At 43.6% G+C, this 9,196-nt stretch overlaps 1 non-coding gene across 1 annotated transcript; it reads right to left on the bottom strand.

Annotated features, from left to right (window-relative positions):
* Nucleotides 1-4,892: 4,892 nt before the first annotated feature.
* On the bottom strand, nt 4,893-4,992 carry LOC112616567. The gene has a single exon (XR_003117669.1). It is a non-coding gene; the product is annotated as a small nucleolar RNA U13 (small nucleolar RNA).
* Nucleotides 4,993-9,196: the final 4,204 nt, after the last annotated feature.

Here is a 9,196-nt window from a genome sequence, read left to right as displayed (position 1 = left end):
CCTCCCGGGTTTACGCCATTCTCCTGCCTCAGCCTCCCCAGTAGCTGGGACTACAGGCGCCCGCCACCTCACCCGGCTAGTTTTTTGCATTTTTTAGTAGAGACGGGGTTTCACCGTGTTAGCCAGGATGGTCTCGATCTCCTGACCTCGTGATCTGCCTGCCTCGGCCTCCCAAAGTGCTGGGATTACAGGATTGAGTAAGCGCGCCCGGCCTTTTTTTTTTTTTTTTTTTTCCCGATAGGCTCTTCCTCTGTTGCCCAGGCTGGAGTACAGTGGCGTGATCTGGTTCACTGCAGTCTCGACCTCCCCGGCTCAAACAATCCTCCTACCTCAGTCTTCTGAGAAGCTGTGATTACAGGTGTGTGCCACACGCTCAGCTAATTTTTAAAAAGATCTGTGTAGATATGAGGTCTATCTATATTGCCCAGGGTGGTCTTGAACTCCTGGGCTCAAGCAGCCTTCCTGTCTCAGCTGCCCAAAGTGCTGGGATTGTAGGTGTGAGCCACCGCGCCCAGGCAGGACTCTGTTTCTTAATGTTTTCCAACCATTTATTGAACTGAATTGAATTTCACTCACTCTACCAAGAATTAGCCGTCTGACCTTGGCCAAATCCCTTCACAGACAACTGCCCCACAGGGTCTTCTTTGCACTTAGTAGGCATTAGCCCAGTGTTTGTTGGATAGAGACCTGCAGCTGCCTCACTGTCATAGGAAGTCGGAGGATGACTCCATCCAGCTCCAGCATTTGCATGAGTCTGTGACCTCAGACTGCTGAAATGATCATAGAGTTATCCACGCTTCTCCAAATGCTTGGTTCCAGGTGCCTTATTATAACCCATTTCTCTCCAGAGTGACCCAAACCCCTCCCTGGATGCTTGGCCACAAAGGGGAAATTAACAGTAACATAAAAAGTTAAGCAGGTGAGAGAACATTATCACTCTTGTCAACAATAAAATCTGCTCCTGATCTTCAGCTGTGAGGACAGGCACATCTATTATTTATAGAATACAGATTGTTAAATATTAAATACTTGAGCCTGGGATAGTGTGAGGGTAAAACCAGGAGTGTGAACTTGTCAAAATCGTAAAAATGGTAACTCTTTGCAAGGGTGAAGTGCACCTACATTTATTACTGCTTTTATTGCACTATAAATTAAGGGGGGAAGCCCATGATGTGTCAATTTCAAGTTCCTTTTTTTTTTTTTTTTTTTTGAGATGGAGTCTCGCTCTGTCACCCAGGTTGGAGTGCAATGGCGCAATCTCGGCTCACTGCAACCTCCACCTCCCAGGTTCAAGCAATTCTCCTGTCTCAGCCTCCCGAATAGCTGGCACTACAGGCCCACACCACCACGTCTGGCTAATTTTTGTATATTTAGTAGAGACGTGGTTTCACTGTATTGGTCAGGCTGGTCTCAAACTCCTGACTTCAGGTGATCCACCCACCTCGTCCTCCCAAAGTGCTAGGATTACAGGCGTGAGCCACTGCGCCCGGCTGTCAATTTCAAGTTCTAAATGATAGGCATTATCGTTGGGATGGCATCTGTCTGTACCTAGCTCTGCTTCACAAACAGCTCCCAGCCGACTTGCCTAAAACTATGAACTATTTCATCTGGGAAGGTGGTAAGAGAGAGGTTTTCTTCCTTATTTACCACATGACAGAATGGCAGGCAAGTCAAACATTTGATGAACTGGTAATTTTTCTTGTAGTTACTTGCACAGACGTCCAAAGGTTTGTGTTGATGCAGGCAAAAATACTTCTTAAAAATCTTAAAAGTCGAGGCTGGGTGCAGTGGCTCACACCTGTAATCCCAGCACTTTGGGAGGCGGAGGTGGGTGGATCACCTGAGGTCAGGAGTTAATACCATCCTGGCCAACATAGTAAAACCCTCGTCTCTGCTAAAAATACAAAACTTAGCCAGTGTGGCTGCGCTGTAACCCCTGCTATCTCAGAGGCTGAGGCAGGAGAATGGCTTGAACCTGGGAGGCGGAGGTTGTAGTGAGCCAAGATCGAACCTGGGCAACAGAGTGAGACTTTGTCTCAAAAAGAAAAAGAAAAAAAAAACTTTAAAGTTGCCAAACATCTTTTTTCTTTTTCTTTTTTTCTTTTTTTTTTTTTTTGGTTGTTACTGGGTTTTGCTCTTATTGCCCAGGCTGCTGTAGTGCAGTGGCACAATCTTGGCTCACTGCATCCTCCGCCTCCCAGGTTCAAGCAATTCTCCTGCCTCAGCCTCCCAAGTAGCTGGGATTACAGGCGCACACCACCTTGCCCAGCTAATTTTTTGTATTTTCAGTGGAGACAGGGTTTCACCATGTTGTCCAGGCTGGTCTCGAACTCCTGACCTCGTGATCCACCCGCCTCGGCCTCCCAAAGTGCTGGGATTACAGGGGTGAGCCACCGCGCCTGGCCTCATCTTAATTTTTATATGATTTTGGCATCCCTCAATTTACCCTAATTTATTTCCTGCCTGAATTTTTCATGCAAATTTAAAACTTAACCCACCACCATTTGCTTCATGACATGAAGTGAGATATCATGAGATTTTTCAGTCTGCCCCTAAGGACTCATAGATGTAAGAACTTGATTTCTTGATTTACTGCTCATAATAAAATGATTCTTTCCCTCTTTTTACAAAGAAGATTTGCACATCCAATTTGTTTTTCCTGTTTAAAAAATGTGTTGAATTAAGCCAAAATATTTCCAGTGAAGCACCTGATTCAAACACAAATTCTGTGCCCTGGAATATGCAGCCTCATGTTTAGTAATCACCCAGCAGGGATTATGCATTAAATTATCTCCCTTGAAAACTTGTTGATAGACTTATCAATATTTGGATTAATTTTAATGTTAAAGAAGTAAATCCTTAATGTTTCCACTTTAGGGAAAGAAAACTATGACTTAATTGTATTGCAATTTAACCTTGATTATCTTTTTTTCTGACTGAATCCCATACAATGATATCAAATTCAAAAATTAACCTTGTCTGCAGGATGGATAATTTAGTCAAAACCAGGGAAAAGTCAGAAGAAACTAACAAGGAAATCAATCCCTTCATTTTATGTCACATTCTGGGCATTCTGAGGCACATTTTCAATATGAGCCCATCACCTTCTTCCAAATTCTGCTGAAGTTATATTCTGGAAAGATCTAGGCTACTTTCAGAGATGGGAAAACTGAGGCAAAGCAAAATTCCATAATGACAGGAGTAAAAATCAGAAGAAGAAATGATTCAGAAAGAGACTAACCAGGAAAGAGGGAAACACTGGAGTTCAGGGGAGCTGAGATGACCTGCCTGAGGAGAGAGTAAGGACTGGGGATAAGAGAAGACAGAGGGAAAATTGCTTTCAAAAAGCTGCTGGCGGCCAGGTGTGGTGGCTCACGCCTGTAATCCCAGAACTTTTGGAAGCTAAGGCGGGAGGATTGCTTGAGCTCAGGAATTTGAGACCAACTTGGGCAACATAGCCAGACCTTGTCTCTACTAAAAATTAAAATGCGAAAATTAGCCACATGCAGTGGTATGAGCCTGTAGTCCCAGTTACACAGGAGGCTGAGTCAGGAGGATTGCTTGAGTCCAAGGAGGTCGAGGCTGTAGTAAGCAGTGACCATACCATTGCATTCCAGCCTGGGAGACAGAGCCAGACCCTGTCTCAAGAAAGAAAAAAAAAAAAGGGCCAGGCATGGTGGCTCACGCCTGTAATCCCAGCACTTTGGGAGGCTGAGGCGGGTGGATCACAAGGTCTGGAGATCAAGACCATCCTGGCTAACACGGTGAAACCCCGTCTCTACTAAAAATACAAAAAAGTAGCCAGGTGTGGTGGCGGGCGCCTGTAGTCTCAGCTACTTGGGAAGCTGAGGCAGGAGAATGGCGTGAACCCGGGAGGTGGAGCTTGCAGTGAGCTGAGATCGGGCCACTGCACTCTAGCCTCGGCAACAGAGCAAGACTCAGTCAAAAAAAAAAAAAAAAAAGCTAGTGAGCAACCATCCATCCAGTTTAGATCAGGAAGGCAGAGCATGCTCAGAGAAAGATCTCTGGTGAAAAAAGGAGATTTCATAGAATAGATGGAATAATTGAGAGCTTAAAAAATAATTAAGAAAAGGATTAACACAAGTCATGCAAGAAAAAATGGAAAAGAAAGGCAATTAGACACTCTAGGAAAAACAAGCATATACAAGAAATAATGGCCTGCAAATGAAGCAAATGAAATGTGTCATAATGTTAAGCAATTGGTGGAATATGACAGATTTTTTTTTTTTCACGTTTGGAAAAATAGTGTAGAGCTCACTACCAGGCCAGGCAACAAACACTCCTGAGAATGGCCTCATAATGGGAAGCCGTTCATGGGTTTCTGACTTTTAAAGTCAAGCTGCAGACATCGCATCCAAGACTTGGTTTTGTTGGCAAGACAGAATGCAAATGTTAACAAGTGAAAAAGTTAAAAAGTGAAACTGATAGATGTTATGATGAGGAGAGGAGGAAAAATGGGGTGTAAATATCCTTGTCTGACAAAGTGGAGGATCAAATGAAATTGTGGAAAGTGTATATACAAGAGATCAAAATAGATCCTTTTGCAGTTCATTAGCATGATGTGAGAAAACATTTTAAATGGTCCATTTTTGGTCGGGTATGGTGGCTCATGCCTGTAATCTCAGCACTTTGGGAGGCCTCCAGTGATCTACCCGCCTCGGCCTTCCAAAGTGCTGGGATTACAGGCATGAGCCTCCGTGTCCAGCCAGATTTTCTATTTCTTCTTGAATCCTTTCTTGAGTTTTTCCCCCTCTCTTAATGGTTGACATTTATATTATTACAGTACTTCAATTATTCTATCCATCACCTTTCTAACTTTTAATAGGCTTAATATTTTGATTTCTTATTTTATTTTATTTTTCTTTATTTCATGTCAGATGGGTAACATCCTGATGTCATAACACATTTTGAGGGAGGCACTCTCACACATGCTAGTGAAAACCTAATCATCATGTGTGAGGAAACACATATTCACTCCTTCAAACCCAAAGAATGGACTCGGAGACACGAAGAACGGCGGAAGTGAGATTTTTAACGGCAGTCTTGCAAGATGGGGTGTCTGGTAGGCAGGCACAGCCAGGGCAGCTACAGCAGGTAATTGATCTTCTAGCACACGGTCCCTCCCCAAGTTGCTCATTGGTCTAGTACTATGGGGTTACAATCTTCCTGGATGTCACCTAAGTTTCGTTATCCCCCTTTAAGGTCAGACCCAGGTCCCCTTCCCTGCTAAAGTTTCAATTTCCCAATCATGAAACTTTCTTCCCTTTTATGGGCTGACCCCTCCCCTACATTCTGTTCGCTTATTGTGACCTTCTAGGTGCATGAGCCATCAGGTTTGTTACATCCACAGGCTGGCTGCCAGTACTCAGATTTACCATATCTTGAAAATGGACTATTTATGTATTTATTTTTGAGATGGAGTTTCCTTCTTGTTGCCCAGGCTGGAGTACAATGGCAGAATCTTGACTCACTGCAACCTCTGCCTCCTGGGTTCAAGCGATTCTCCTGCCCCAGCCTCCCAAGTAGCTGGGATTACAGGCGCCTGCCACCACAACGAGCTAATTTTTTGTATTTTTAGTAGAGACGGGGTTTCACCATGTTGGTCAGACTGGTCTCGAACTCCCCACCTTAGGTGATCTACCCTCCTCGGCCTCCCAAAGTGCTGGGATTACAGGTGTGAGCCACCGTGCCAGACCAAGAAAATCTCTTGAACCCAGGAGGTAGAGGTTGCAGTAAGCCGAGACTGCGCCACGGCACTCCAGCCTGGGTGACAGAGCAAGACTCTGCTTCAAAAAAAGAAGAAAGAAGGGGGAGAAGGGGGAGGAGGAGGGGAGGGGAGGGGGAGGGGAGGGAAAGTGGAAGGGGAAGGGGATACCTATAACAAGTAAGCAAATTGAATTAGTAATCAAAAACCTTCCTCTACACACACACACACACACACACACACACACACACAGACACACACACAGAAGCCCAGGCCTAGAATTCACTGGTGAATTCTACCAAATGTTTAAAGAAGAATTAACAACAATCCTTCACAAGCTCTCCCAAAAAATAAAGCAGGAGGGAATACTTCTCAGCCTATTCTGTAAGACCAGTATTCCCTAGTACCAAAACTACACAAGGCATCACTAGAAAATCACATACCAATAGACCTTATGAAGATACACAAAAAACTCTACAAACTAGCAAATTGAATCCAGCAAATACTAGCAAATCAAATACTAGCAAATTGAATCCATATAAAAAAGATTATAGGCTGGGCACGGTGGCTCATGCCTGTAATCCCAGCACTTTGGGAGGCCAAGGCAGGCGGGTCACGTGAGGTTAGGAGTTTGGGACCAGCCTGGCCAACATGATGAAACCCCGTCTCCACCGAAAATACAAAAATTAGCTGGGCAGGATGGTGGGCGCCTGTAATCCCAGCTTCTTGGGAGGCTGAGGCAAGAGAATGGCTGGAACCCGGGAGGCAGAGGCTGCAGTGAGCCGAGATTACGCCACACACTCCAGCCTGGGCAACAGAACAAGACTCCTCCATCTCAGAAAAATAAATAAATAAATAATAAAAATAAAAAAGATTATAGTGGGGCATGGTGGCTCATGCCTGTAATCCCAACACTTTGGGAAGCTGACATAGAAGGATCGCTTGAGGCCAGGAGTTCAAGACCAGCCTGGGCAACACAGCATGACCCTGTCTCTACAAAAAAAAAAAAAAAAATTTAATTAATGGAGTGTGGTGGCACATGCCTGTGGTCCCAGCTACTCAGAAGGCTGAGGTGGGAGGATTGCTTGAGCACAGGAATTGGAGACTGCAGTGAGCTATGATTGTGCCACTGCACTCCAGCCTGGAGGAGAGAGCAAATCCTTCTATGAGAAAAAAGAAAAAAAAAATCAAGAAAGAAAGCAATTAGCGTTCTAAATAAATGGAATCTATGTTCACGGATTGGAAGACAATACTGTTAAGATGCCAACTCTCCATATTGGTCCACAAATTAAGCACAATCCCTATCAAAGATCTAAATGTAAGAGCAAAGACTATACACATCGTAGAAGAAAACATAGGAGTCAAAAATCTTCATGACCTTGGATTAGGCAATAATTTCTTAGAAACATCTCGAAAAGTGCAAGTGACAAAAGAAAAAATAAATTGAACTTCCTTAAAAATTTAAACTTTGGTCATGTAAAGGACACCATTCAAGAAAATAAAAAGATAGCCCATAAAATGAGAGAAAATATATGCAATCATATATCTGTAAGGGTCTAGTATCCAGAATATGTAAACAATTCTTACAACTCAACAATAAACAGGCAATCCAATTTAAAAAGGACTGAAAGGTTTGTAGAGACATTTCTCCAAAGAAAATATATAAATGACCAATAAGCTTGTGAAAAAATAAGCTCAAAATAATTAGGGATATATACAAATCAAAACCACAATTAGACACCACTTTACATCCATCATGATGGCTATAAGAAGAAAGACAGCCAGGTGAGGAAACTCATGCCTGTAATCTCAGCACTCTGGGAGGCCAAGGCAGGAGGATCACTTGAGCCCAAGAGTTTAAGACAAGCCTAGGCAACATAGCAAAACCTCATCTCTACAAATTTTTTTTTAAATAATCAGGTATGGTGGTGTGCATCTGTGGTCCCAGCTACTCAGGAGGGAGTTTGAGGTGAGAGGATTGCTTGGGCCCAAGATGTTGAGGGCAGTGAGCCATGATCATGCCATTGCACTTCAGCCTGGGCAACAGAATGAGACCCCATCTCAAAAGAAGAGGCCCAAGAGGTTGAGGACAGTGAGCTGTGATCATGCCACTGCACTTCAGCCTGGGCAACAGAGTGAGACCCTATCTCAAAAGAAGAAGAAGAAGCCCAAGAATTTGAGGGCAGTGAGCTGTGATCATGCCACCACACTTCAGCCTGGGCAACAGAGTGAGACCCTATCTCAAAAGAAGAAGAAGAAGCCCGAGAATTTGAGGGCAGTGAGCTGTGATCATGCCACCACCCTTCAGCCTGGGCAACAGAGTGAGATCCTATCTCAAAAGAAGAAGAAAAAGAAAAAAGAAAGAAGGAGAAGGAGGAGGAGGGGAAGAAGGAGAAGAAGAGTAGGAGAAGAACAGACAGACAAATAACAAGTATTGGTGAGGATGCCAGGGGTTGACAAGAAGGAATAGTAAGAGTCCTTGTTAATGAAGATAGGGGTTTCTTTTTTGCAGGGACAAAAATGTTCTGGTTTTAGAGAATGGTGCACAGTGGATTTAGAGATGGTTGCACAGCTTTGTGAATAGGTGTACTAAAAACCAATGAATGGTACACTTTAACAGAGTGAATTTTATGACCTGTGAATTATATCTCATTAAAGCAGCAATGAAAAATAAAAAGAGAGAAAAGGGCAGAGAGGGAAGAGGTAGAATGTTTGAGCTAAATCTTCATCTTCCTGTTTAGGAGTCAGAAGGTATTGTCCAAAATTGATAAATTAGAGAGGTGTATTAGTCTGTTTTCACACTGCTATAAAGATACTACCCGAGAGTGTGTAATTTATAAATGGAAGAGGTTTAATTGGCTCACAGTTTTGCGTGGCTGGGAAGGCCTCAGGAAACTTACCATCATGGCGGAAGGGGAAGCAGGCATGTCTTACACGGCAGCAGGAGAGAGAGAGAAAGTGAAGCAGGAAGAGCCCCGGTCTAAGTCAGGCACAGGACAATAAAGGAGGCAGTTCATCTACAACAAAGATTAGTGATTGGAAGGGGAGGAGGTTTGGTCTCTGGCCTCTCCCAGTCATTTACAGAACAAGAGCAATGAGGAAGAGAGTTCAACTATAACCTAAGAAGCAGAAGTTGCAAATATGCCATGTGACAGTCTCCAGGGCTTAACTCCCCACATGGCATAATAAATTTAGAGAGTCCTGAATATTTTTTTCTTTTACAGATATAAAAAATATATATAGATAGATATAGATATAGATTCAAAATGCAAGCCTATTTTTGAGGCTTATTTATTTATTTATTTATTTATTTATTTTGAGACAGTGTATCCGTCTGTCACCCAGGCTGGAGTCCAGCAGTGCGATCTCAGCTCACTGCAACCTCTGCCTCCCAGGCTCAAGCGATTCTCCTGCCTCAGCCTCCCGAGTAGCTGGGATTACAGGTGCTGAGCCACCACCACCAGGCTGATT

This window comes from Theropithecus gelada, chromosome 1 (genome assembly GCF_003255815.1).
Source record: "Theropithecus gelada isolate Dixy chromosome 1, Tgel_1.0, whole genome shotgun sequence".
In the NCBI taxonomy this organism is placed as follows: Eukaryota; Metazoa; Chordata; class Mammalia; order Primates; family Cercopithecidae; genus Theropithecus; species Theropithecus gelada.
Note: the sequence above shows the minus strand (reverse complement) of the source record. Positions and strands in the feature narration are given on the sequence as shown.